This window comes from Mustelus asterias, chromosome 14, assembly GCF_964213995.1.
Source record: "Mustelus asterias chromosome 14, sMusAst1.hap1.1, whole genome shotgun sequence".
In the NCBI taxonomy this organism is placed as follows: Eukaryota; Metazoa; Chordata; class Chondrichthyes; order Carcharhiniformes; family Triakidae; genus Mustelus; species Mustelus asterias.
The window spans coordinates 83,057,295-83,069,449 of NC_135814.1; the positions used below are offsets into that span (position 1 = coordinate 83,057,295).

At 42.0% G+C, this 12,155-nt stretch overlaps 1 long non-coding RNA gene across 1 annotated transcript; it reads left to right on the plus strand.

Moving 5' to 3' along the window:
- Nucleotides 1-26: 26 nt before the first annotated feature.
- LOC144504074 (uncharacterized) lies at nucleotides 27-9,164 on the plus strand. Its single transcript, XR_013499578.1, has 3 exons — nucleotides 27-148; nucleotides 4,826-5,127; nucleotides 6,612-9,164. It is a non-coding gene; the product is annotated as an uncharacterized LOC144504074 (long non-coding RNA).
- The last annotated feature ends 2,991 nt before the right edge of the window (nucleotides 9,165-12,155 follow it).

The window sequence follows — 12,155 nt, forward strand, 5'->3', positions numbered from 1 at the left end:
GGGCTGGCTCTCTCCCGTTTAGCCCCGCCCCAGCCTGGTCAATGGGGTAAGCTGAAGCGCACCAAGTACTTGAGTGGGAGTCTCTTGTGCTTCCGTGCAGGGAAGAAGCGCCTGAATTGTCGGTGATGATCCAGCAGCTATCTAAAATGTAATTAAAAGTTACATTTAGTTTATTTATTAGTGTCACAAGTTGCCCCTTCAGATAAATATGTGGGGTTATTGAGGTAGGGCCTGGGTGGGATTGTTGTCGTGCAGGCTCGCTGGGCTGAATGGCTTCTTTCTGCACCGAAGGGATTCTATGATTCTAAGGAGGCTTATATTAACACTGCAATGAAGTTACTGTGAAAATCCCCTAATAGTCACACTCTGGCACCTGTTCTGGTTCACTGAGGGAGAATTTAGCATGGCCAATACATCTAACCAACACATCTTTCGGACTGTGGGAGGAAACCCACGCAGTCAGAAGGAGAACGTGCAGACCTTGCATTGAATCCTACAGTGCAGGAGGCCACTTGGCCCATCAAGTCTGCACCAACCACAATCCCACCCAGGCACTATCCCCCTGCGCCCCCCCCCCCCCCCCCCCATGTATGGGTGTTTTGGTTTAATTTCAGACTGCCTGTATTCTGATTAGAGAGTTTATAACACAAAAAGCATACAGAGCATTAAGAAAGACTGAGCTGTCACTTAGCAACCAGGGCCATCTTTAGGTTAGAATTTGAGTTTAGTTTTTAGCTCGACTCAAGGCAGTTGGCACTAGGTAGCTGGAGAGGAAACATCTCACAGGGGCTACTAACAGTAGAACAATGGAGTAATGGGAAGAAAGCAAGTCCCAGAAGCTAAATAGTTCTAGCAACCAGCAATAAAAGTGAATTCTCAGGAAGACTGAAGTTGAAGGGACAAAAGGAACTGTAACTTAACCAAAGTACTATTCCCTTGTTAAAGAAAGGGGCAGAGAGAGGCTCCCAGTTAAAGACAGAGCTGAAAGGTGCAGACCTGATGGAGTTGACTAGCGAGAAGCCAGATAATGAAGCAATCCTAAGATTGGTGACCTTAGTACAGCCAAGAAGCAGTAGTATTCTATTGGCATGTGAGTACCTGAGAGATTGTGTGGAAGCTTGCATGCACATATAAATTCAAGGCAGAGAAATATTGAATGGAGACTTTGAAATCCTGAAAGTGGATCCTGCTGAAAACTGCTGAGGGAAAGCATTGTTTTGGAGAAGATTTTAAGTCTTGTCTTTTTGCGAGTGGAGTTTGGAGACACCTGTGTAGAAATCAGAGTTCCAGTGAGACCAATTGGCCCACAGAGTAATGAGCATCTGGGGGGATTTGTTGAGAAATCCACAGAAATTTGATTGGGCATCTGCCACTTGGTTTCAGAGTGGGGTGTGTCTGACTACAGTTGGCCTGTTGGTTTACAGGGACTGTGTACTTGCTGAGAACATTATAGTATAAGATATATTCTGTTACCCATGTTTGCCTTAAAAATCTGTGTACATTTTTGAAGATATTGGTGAGATAAAGGAATATTGTATTATAGTCAATCTTTTCATGCTTAATAAATGTTTCATTATTTTGTTACAAGCTCACTGCAATCCTGTGACTCTATTCATTCACGTTTCTAAGCTAAAAAGTAAAAGTTATGGTCTTTTGAGCCAGGGTTCCATTCTGAGACCTTGCGTCCCGTAGTAACATCAGCCAGGATCACAACAGTTTGTATGCATATGTGCGTCTCATGTAAATGAGTGAGTGGTGTTTGTAAGAGGAATTTTCTCAGGTATCCCCTGGGATGCTCTGTACTTGTTGAACCTCACTCAACCAATACATAGACTGCAAAAGACAGTATATAGTTAAAGAACGAAAAGGAATTTATTTGCTAATGCATGCATCAGGAGAAAGACAGTCAATGAGGGTTGACTGTCCTCTCTGGGCTAATATTGCTAGATAAAATTATATTATTCTGAACATTTCAATATCCCACCCAGTCTTGTCAATCAGACTGGAGGGTCCAATCACAATATTCAACATTATTACCTTAGCCAATAACGTTTCACCTATCAACAGGAATAGGAGATTATTAGGGGTAAGTTCCTTCCCCTTTACCTAGAAAACCAACCCACGTCATTACCAGTAACCAAGGCCATTATTAACATCTGTGATTTTTAATTGGTGAAACGAGTCACTCTTTCGCTGGAACCTGGGCCTCCTTTATCAGCTTGAGAGACTGCTCCAGCCTTGCCATCCATGAACGAATTTACTCCCTTAAGTAGCAGACCTATGATTAAACTTGCCTTTCACATATCCAGATAAGAAAAGCTGTCTTTCTATGCTCCATTGTATTAACAGAATTTGGCTTGTCTACCACTGTGTTCCCCATCATGCTGCATTCAGAATGAAGTTGGCCAAGGTGCACAATATACATGTATTGAAAATACAGCTTAAGCTTATAATACTTGATTAATTTGTGGTTATACAGTTTATAATACCTTTGTAGTTCCATTGTCTGTAATATTCTGCTGAATGGTCCTAATATGATATTTAATTGAACTAATAGCCTGACACCACTCCTGCTAGAATACCTTTGCATGTTTTGTTCCAGGCACATTGTGAATTCTCACTAAATATAAGACACTTTATAATTACCTAAACCCAGTCTATTTATTAGTGTAAAACTAAAATGAAGGGCCTCATACTAAGAATTCAATACTACCCCCCATCAGTGTTGCTGTGTTTACATTTCGGGTGTTGGGAAAATGTTTATTTTTTTTCTTAACCTGTCTTGTATCTATTCTTGAAAGTCACAGCACTCCTTTAAAACACATCCTGTTGAAGTTAGTTGAAAGATGGAAAAATGGGGAGCCATCCAAACATCGCTCCATTGTCTGTAATATTCTGCTGAATGGTCCTAATATGATATTTAATTGAACTAATAGCCTGACACCACTCCTGCTAGAATACAAATGGCACTCTCCAATGCCAGTTGTCAGGCCTTCCCAGCTCTGGTGTTGCCATCCTGATTTAATTTGAGTTTGTTTATTTGGTTTGACCTTAAAAGAGGCCAATGGAAATCTTAAAATTCTGCACTATATCTGCTGATGCTGATCAGAAGGTCTCTTTAAGCAAATACACATCTGTGCAGGCACGCTCGCCTTGTACTGTGGCCACTCACACATGATGTGGAGATGCCGGCGTTGGACTGGGGTGAACACAGTAAGAGTTTTAACAACAGCAGGTTAAAGTCCAACAGGTTTATTTGGTAGCAAATTTTTTGCTACCAGATTATTTGCTACCAAATAAACCTGTTGGACTTTAACCCGGTGTTGTTAAAACTCTTACTGTGTTCACTCACACATGCACAGCTTTTTCTACCAGTGATTTTATCAGAACATGCCTGTAAGCCTTTTCACTGCAGCCAGAACTGGTTTGTCCTGCCACAGATGGTCTGCATGCATGGGTGATAACACAGAATTCAACCTTCAATATATGCATGACCTAGCCTCCACTGCTTTCTATAGCTGATCACCCACCAGAGATTAATGATTTTCAGGGGAAAAAAATCCTCCCCATTTCTGTTTAAAATGGGAGAACCCTTATTTTTAAAATGTGCCTTTGCATTTCTAGATTTTCCCTGAGGGGAAACATTGGACTACAACTTCTTGGTTCCCCAGCATCATATTTGTGGGGGTAACCCAATGATGGACTGGGGAATCTCTCCAGGAAATTCCCATGTAAGAGTTAACTTCCCGGAACCATCCGACAAAGTGATTTAAATCACTAACTTCGGATGGTTCGGCCAGTTTAGCCCTGATAGTTACTCTGAAAGGATTATGTTATGATGCGGAGGTTGTTCCTCTTTAAGACGTAATGCCAAATCCCCCAAAGAGGAATACCTCACCTTGTAATCTGTTAAAGGTGTGTGGGAAGGTGCATTGTCCTTCAGTAACATTTAGTGGTTCACTAACAGAAAGTTAATGAACTTGAAAATGAACATTTAACAATTTATTTATTTAACTAACAGGGAACTTTAACTAAACAAGTAACATATCAAATAAAATACGATTCTGGAATGCTGTTCAAATAAATATAATACTCATTCATTAACCAAAAATATAATAATAGAATTATGTCACTCTCAAAAAATACAACCAGGTTTTGTGGCTTTTGGAGTTCTTTTTGATTTGTTACCTTTCAGTGGTTAAGGCAGGGTGGAGAGCTGTTCTCTCCCTCTCAACCTGAAAGGTGGCAGTTGCTAATTCTCGTTTCCCTCTTGCACTCTCTTTTATACCTGTGATGACCTATCAATTTTCCTACAACAGGATTGGTCCGACTTTTTCAACATCATCAAATTCAAATCTTATAGGTTATTGGTAGCCTAGTACTTGCTTTAATTGATTGGGCAAAATTCAAAAGGAAATAAAGCACTTCTAACTCCAGAAAAACAAATTTAAAAACTCAGACCAAGCCCCACACAGTACATCCCCATTCTCCCAACCCCCAGAGGACCCCATAACATCCACCCCACAACCAAGCACCCTGTGTAGGGGGTAATAGCTTGGCATGGATAGAAGATTGGCTAGCTTACAGGAAACAAAGAGTACGTTCACCAATTCCCCTCTATTCACAGCACGTGCGATTCCTTCCAAGAACTCCAATAAATTAGTTAAACATGATTCCCCTTCCACAAAACCATGTTGATTCTGCCTGACTGCTTTGGATTTTTCCAAGTGCCCTGCTACAACATCTTTAATATTGGCTTCTAACATTTTCCTTAGGCTAACTTGACTGTAACTTTTTGCTTTTTGTCTCCCCTTTCTGAATAAAGGAGTTGCCTTTGCTATTTTACAATCTAATGGAACCTTCCCCGAATCTAGGAAATTTTGGAAAATTAAAACAATGCATCAACCATTGAAGAGCCTGGAACATCACCGCAACTGGAAAACACGGAAGGCATGAGACATGACAGGATGCTGGAGTGGTCGCTTATGGCAGCTCAACCAGCAGTGGAGTCTCCTGCTGCAATTATGAGTCCGACTGATGTTAAAGGCCGATTAGAAATGGATGTAATCAGTCTGGGTTATGTGGTGTATATGGATTTCAGTAAAGCATTTGATAAGGTTCCCCATGGTAAGCTATTGCAGAAGATACGGAGGCATGGGATTGAGGGTGATTTAGCGGTTTGGATCAGGAATTGACAAACTGTAAGAAGACAGAGGGTGGTGGTTGATGGAAAATGTTCATCCTGGAGTTCAGTTACTAGTGGTGTACCGCAAGGATGTTTTGGGGCCACTGCTGTTTGTCATTTTTATAAATGACCTGGATGGGTTAGTAAATTTGCGGATGACACTAAAGTCGGTGGAGTTGTGAACAGTGCGGGAGGATGTTGCAGGTTACAGAGGGACATAGATAAGCCGCAGAGCTGGGCTGAGAGGTGGCAAATGGAGTTTAATGCAGAAAAGTGTGAGGTGATTCACTTTGGAAGGAGTAACAGGAATACAGAGTACTGGGCTAATGGTAAGATACTTGGTAGTGTGGATGAGCAGAGAGATCTCGGTGTCCATGTGCATAGATCCCTGAAAGTTGGCACCCAGGTTGATAGGGTTGTTAAGAAGGCGTACGGTGTGTTAGCTTTTATTGGTAGAGGGATTGAGTTTCGGAGCCATGAGGTCATGTTGCAGCTGTACAAAACTCTGGTGTGGCCGCACTTGGAGTATTGCGTACAGTTCTGTTTCCGCATTATAGGAAGGATGTGGAAGAATTGGAAAGGGTGCAGAGGAGATTTACCAGGATACCAGCGTGGTATGGTGGGAAGGTCTTATGAGGAAAGGCTGAGGGACTTGAGGCTGTTTTCGTTAGAGAGAAGAACAAAGAACAAAGAGGTGACTTAATAGAGGCATATAAGATGATCAGTGGATTGGATAGGGTGGACAGTGAGAGCCTTTTTCCTCGGATGGTGATGGCTAGCACGAGGGGACATAGCTTTAAATTGAGGGGTGATAGATATAGGACAGATGTCAGAGGTAGGTTCTTTACTCAGAGAGTAGTAAGGGCGTGGAATGCCCTGCCTGCAACAGTTGTGGACTCGCCAACATTAAGGGCATTTAAATGGTCATTGGACAAACATATGGATGATATTGGAATAGTGTAGGTTAGATGGGCTTAAGATTGGTTTCACAGGTCGGCGCAACATCGAGGGCCAAAGGGCCTGTGCTGCGCTGTAATGTTCTATGTTCTAACTATCTCATTAGCCACGTTTTTCAAGAACTTAGTGTTGCAAAGTTGAGTGGAGTAATTGTAGATTGGTGTTTGTAGAATTGTAAAATGCTAGGGAGAAAGCATTGTATGGTCACTTTAAGAGGTGGTGCTTCTTCTGTGCTTAGAAAGTTAAAAAAAATGCAAGTACAGAGAGAGTGCCCAAAGTGAAACATTTGTGTCGGAAGGCCAGGCAGCAGGGTTGCCAAGGCAACAGGCTTTCAGGCATTTGAATTACTTGAATTCGGTCTATCAATTTGTATTAGGCACTTGGATACCAAGAGCCTAATCATTTAAATTTGATGGTTTTGGCAACCAAGGACCAATCATATTGTGGGGATCTTGATATGTCTTCACAGGTATAAAAGGAATGGGACAGTGCGACAGAGGAGAGGAGCATCTGCCACAGCTCACAGCTATTAACTCAAAGCTTCATCTCAATAGAAAAGGTACCAAAGAAGAAAGAAGTTCCAGACAGGAGAGTCAACAGAGAAGGCCCAGAATATTCCGGAAGACACACAACCTGGTTATAATTTAGAGAGTGACTAAAATTCTATTTTTGTTGTTAATAAGAACAAACAAAGAACAAAGAAAAGTACAGCTCAGGAACAGGCCCTCAACCTTTCAAGCCTGCACTGATCATGATGCCTGCCTAAACTCAAACCATATGCACTTATGGAGTCTGTATCCTTCCATTCCCATACTATTCATGTATTCGTCTAGTTGCCCCTTAAATGCCGCAATCGTAACTGCTCCCACCACCTCGCCAGGCAGCGCGTTCCAGACATTCACCACCCTCTGGGTAAAGAAATTTGCCTCGCACATTTCCTCTAAACCTTTCCCCACGCACCTTAAACCTATGTCCCCTAGTACTTGACTTTTTTACCCTCGGAAAGAGCATCCGACTATCCACTCTGTCCATGCTACTCATAATCTTGTAAACCTCTATCAAGTCACCCCTCAACCTCCGTCACTCCAGTGAGAACAAACCGAGTTTATCCAACCTCTCCTCATAGCTAATACCCTCCAGACCAGGCAACGTCCTGGTAAACCTCTTCTGTACCCTCTTCAAAACATCCACATTCTTCTGGTAGTGTGGCGACAAGGATTGTACACAATATTCTAAATGAGGCCTAACTAAGGTTCTGTATAGCTGCAGCACGATCTGCCAATTTTTATACTCAATGCCCCGACCGATGGAGGCAAGCATGCCACATGCTTTCTTGATTACCTTATCCACCTGCATTGCCACTTTCAGTGATCGGTGGACATGTATGCCCAGATCTCTCTGCCTTTCAATACTCCTAAAGGTTCTACCATTTACTGTATAATTCCTACATGCATTGGACTTTCCAAAAAGCATTATCTCACACTTGTCCGGGTTAAACTCCATCTGCCATTTCTCCACCCAAGTCTCCAACCGGTCTATATATTGCTGTATCCTCTGACAATCCTCTTCACTATCCGCAACTCCACCAATTTTTGTGTCATCTGTGAACTTACTAATCAGACCCGCTACATTTTCCTACAAGTCATTTATATATACTACGAACAACAAAGGTCCCAGAACTGATCCCTGTGGAACACCGCTAGTCACAGCCTTCCATTCAGAAAAGCACCCCTCAACTGCTACCTTCTGTCTTCTATGGCCAAGCCAGTATGTATCCATCTTGCCAGCTCTCTGATCCCATGTGTCACCTTTCGTACCAGTCTATCATGAGGTACCTTGTCAAAGGCTTTACTGAAGCCCATATAAACAACGTCCACTGCCTTTCTCTCATCAATCATCTTCGTCACTTCCTCAAAAAACTCGATCAAGTTAGTGAGGCACGATCTCCCCTACACAAAACCATGCTGTCTATCACTAATAAGTCCATTTGTTTCCAAATGTGAGTAAATCCCGTCCCTAAGAATCTTTTCCAATAATTTCCCTACCACTGATGTAAGGCTCACCGGCCTATAATTTCCTGGATTATCCCTGCTGCCCTTCTTAAACAATGGAACAACATTGGCTATCCCCCAGCCCTTTGGAACTTCACCTGCAGCCAATGAGGATACAAAGATTTCTGTCAAGGCTCCAGCAATTTCCACCCTTGCCTCCCTCAGTATTCTGGGGTAGATCCCATCAGGCCCTGGGGATTTATCTACTTTAGTAATAAGGGGGAATTGTATTTATCGGAACAGCATTTCATTAGAATCTTGTTTTATTCGGTTTGTTAATAGTTTAGTTAACTTGTTTACTGTTAGTTAGATAAATAAATTATTACTTGTTGACTTTAGAACAAAAAACAAAGATAATTACAACACAGGAACAGGCGGTTCGGCCCTCCAAGCCTGCACTGACCATGCTGCCCATCTGAACTAAAACCCCCTACCCTTCTGGGGACCATATACCTCTATTCCCATCCTATTCATGTATTTGTCAAGACGCCCCTTAAAAGTCACTATCGTATCTGCTTCCACTACCTCACCTGGCAGCGAGTTCCAGGCATCCACCACACTCTGTGTAAAAAACTTGCCTCATACATCTCCTTTAAACCTTGTCCCTCGCCTCGCACCTTAACCCTATGCCCCCTAGTAATTGACTCTTCCATCCTGGGAAAAAACTTCTGACTATCCACTACGTCCATGCCCCTCATAATCTTGTAGACTTCTATCAAATCGCCTTTCAACCTCTGTTGTTCCAGTGAGAAGAGACCAAGTTTTTCCAACGTCTCCTCTCAGCCAATGCACCCAATAACAGGCAACAGCCTGATAATTTTTTTCTGTACCCTCTCCAAAGCCTACACATCCTTCTGATAGTGTGGAAACCAGAATTGAGCACTATATTCCAAGTGTGACCTCACTAATATTCTATAAAGCTGCAACTTGACTTGCCAATTATTAAACTCAGTGCCCTGGCCGATGAAGGCAAGCATGCCGTATACGTTCTTGACTACTTCTCCACTTGCATTGCCACTTTCAGTGACCTGTGTACCTGTACACCCAGATCCCTCTGCCTATCAATACTGTCAGAGACTGTCAGGGAGTTATTTTGATTTAACCACTAAAAGTTGCTGAAGAGCAGATCATATCACTTCACACTCACTTTTACAAATTATGAGGCAAAGTACACCTCTTTGAGTGGTTAGGTGTTAGTTCTCGGAGGGGGATCCACCTCTGCTTCATAACATTAGGGTGAAGTCCGTCCTGACCCGGGAATTTGTCAGCTCACAGATCCAACGATTTGCTCAATACCATTTCTTCCCTGGTGAAATAGTTTTCCTGAGTTCCTCCCTAACCTTCCATTTCTTGATTTATAGCCATTTCTGGGATGTTACTTGTGTCTGCTGTAGTGAAGACATTTTAAAAAAGTTTAAAAATTTATTATTATTAGTGTCACAAGTAGGCTTACATTAACACTACAATGAAGTTACTGTGAAAATCCCTTAGTCGCCACACTCTGGCATCTGTTCAGGTACACTGAGGGAGAATTTAGCATGGCCAATGCACCTAACCAGCACATCTTTTGGAGTGTGGGAGGAAACCGGAGCACCTGGAGGAAATCCATGCAGACACGGGGAGAACGTGCAGACTCCACACAGTGACCCAAGCCAGAAATCGAACCCGGATCCCTGGCACTGTGAGGCAGCAGTGCTAATCACTGAGCCACCATGCTGCCCATGTGCAAAGTATCTGTTTAATTGATCTGCCATAGCCCTACTTTCCATTATCAATTCCCCAGACACACTTTCTAAAGGACCAACATTCGCTTTAACTGTTTTCTTATTTAAATATCTATAGAAATTCTTACTATCCTTTTTATTCCCAGCTAGCTTTTTCCCGTACTCTAGTTTTTCCTCTTTATCAATCATTTTTGCCATTCTTTGATGTTCTTTCTATTTGTTCCAATCTTCTGACCTGCCACTCGTCGTTACAGAAATATATGATATTTCTTTAACTTTAATACTGTCTTTAAATGTTTTAGTTAACCGAGGAATAAAGGTTTTGTATTTATTGGAATTAGTCCATTCTGTATATTCTGAAATATCTTTTTAAACGCCTGTTACCGAACATCTAATTATCTACCCGTAAGTACATTTGACAGTTCACACTAGCTAGCTCCGCTTTCATGCCCTCATAATTGCCCTAATTTAAGTTTTTAAAAAACTAGTCCAGGATGCCATAGTCTTCTCTCCCTCAAGCTGAATGTAAAATTCAATCATATTATGATCGCTACTGCTTAGGGGTACCTTCATTATGAGGTTATCAATTAATCCTATCATTGCATAATACTGGCTCTAATATAGTCTGCTCGCTGGTTGCCTCCAGAACATGCTGGTCTATCAAACTATCTCAAAAATATTCTACGCTACCTTTGCCAATCTGATTTTTCCAATCTATACGTGGATTAAAATCCTCCATGATTGTCGCTGTACCTTTCCAACAAGCTCCAATTATCTCTTCGTATATATTCTGACCTACCATGTATTTACAATTCCGGGGCCTGTACACCACTCCCACAAGTGATTTATTGCTTTTATCATTCCCATCTCAACCCAAACTGTTTCTGCATTCTGGTTTCCTGAAGTTAGTAAGAAGTCTCACAACGCCAGGTTAAAGTCCAACAGGTTTATTTGGTAGCAAATGCCACTAGCTTTCGGAGCGCTGCTCCTTCGTCAGGTGAGTGGGAGATCTGTTCAAACAGGGCGCAAAAAGACACAAACTCAATTTACAGAATAATGATTGGAATGCGAGTCTTTACAGCTAATCAAGTCTTAAAGGTACAGACAATGTGAGTGGGGAGAGCATTCAGCAAAGGGTAAAGATATGTGTATTGTCTCCAGACAGGACAGTTAGTGAGATTTTGCAAGTCCTGGCAAGTTGTGGGGATTACAGATAGTGTGACATGAACCCAAGATCCCGGTTGAGGCCGTCCTCAAGTGTGCGGAACTTGGCTATCAGTCTCTGCTCTGCGCTGTCGTGTGTTGTGAAGGCCGCCTTGGAGAACACTTACCCGAAGATCAGAGGCTGAATGCTCGTGACCGCTGAAGTGTTCCCCAACAGGACGAGAGCAGTCTTGCCTGGTGATTGTCGAGCGGTGTTCATTCATCCGTTGTTGTAGTGTCTGCATGGTTTCCCCAATGTACCACGCCTCGGGACATCCTTTCCTGCAGCGTATCAGGTAAACAACGTTGGCCGAGTTGCAAGGCCATTCTTCTCTAATGTGTTAATGCCATCATTAATTAAGAGCCACTCTTCCACCTTTTCCTAGTTACAGATGGTTAAATGCCACCAATGAAATTTATAAGGACAAACAGCATTCATTTTTTGAAGAAAAGGCCTCAGCATTTTGGAACAGGTGCTTACTAAAGCAATAATGGAATCCACAGCTTTCACTGATAAATAGCTCATAATCTTAACCCGCATCGTGGCACAGAAAATCGCTAAATCAAAAAATCACATCCACTTGCTGAGGAGCTGACAATGTCGTGCTATTGAAATTATAATGAAAATGTTTGAAGAGCAGAAGGCCAAGGAACTGAAAAAATACGAATGTCAAATGACAGATTGATTTAATGTCAGGAGACAGGTTTGCAGCGCATTGATCGGCTGCACAACAATGACTCTGCTATTTGATGAATTCACATGTATTTCTAAAATATTCCATTCCTGCCTGTGGAATAAGGAAATAAGAGATTTTCTGCTTTGTAAAGAGCTCAAGGCAATAACATTGGATAGTGTTTCATGCTTATATTATTTTATTCACGAAAAAACTGACTTTGACATAATGCAACCACAACTTTACTATGAAAAATAATGTTTATTTCCAATAACTCATGACAGAGCAACTTGCTACACACATGTGGGTTACAACTCTAGTGGGATTATTGCAGGTAAACTGCCACCTTCTGTCCCATCAA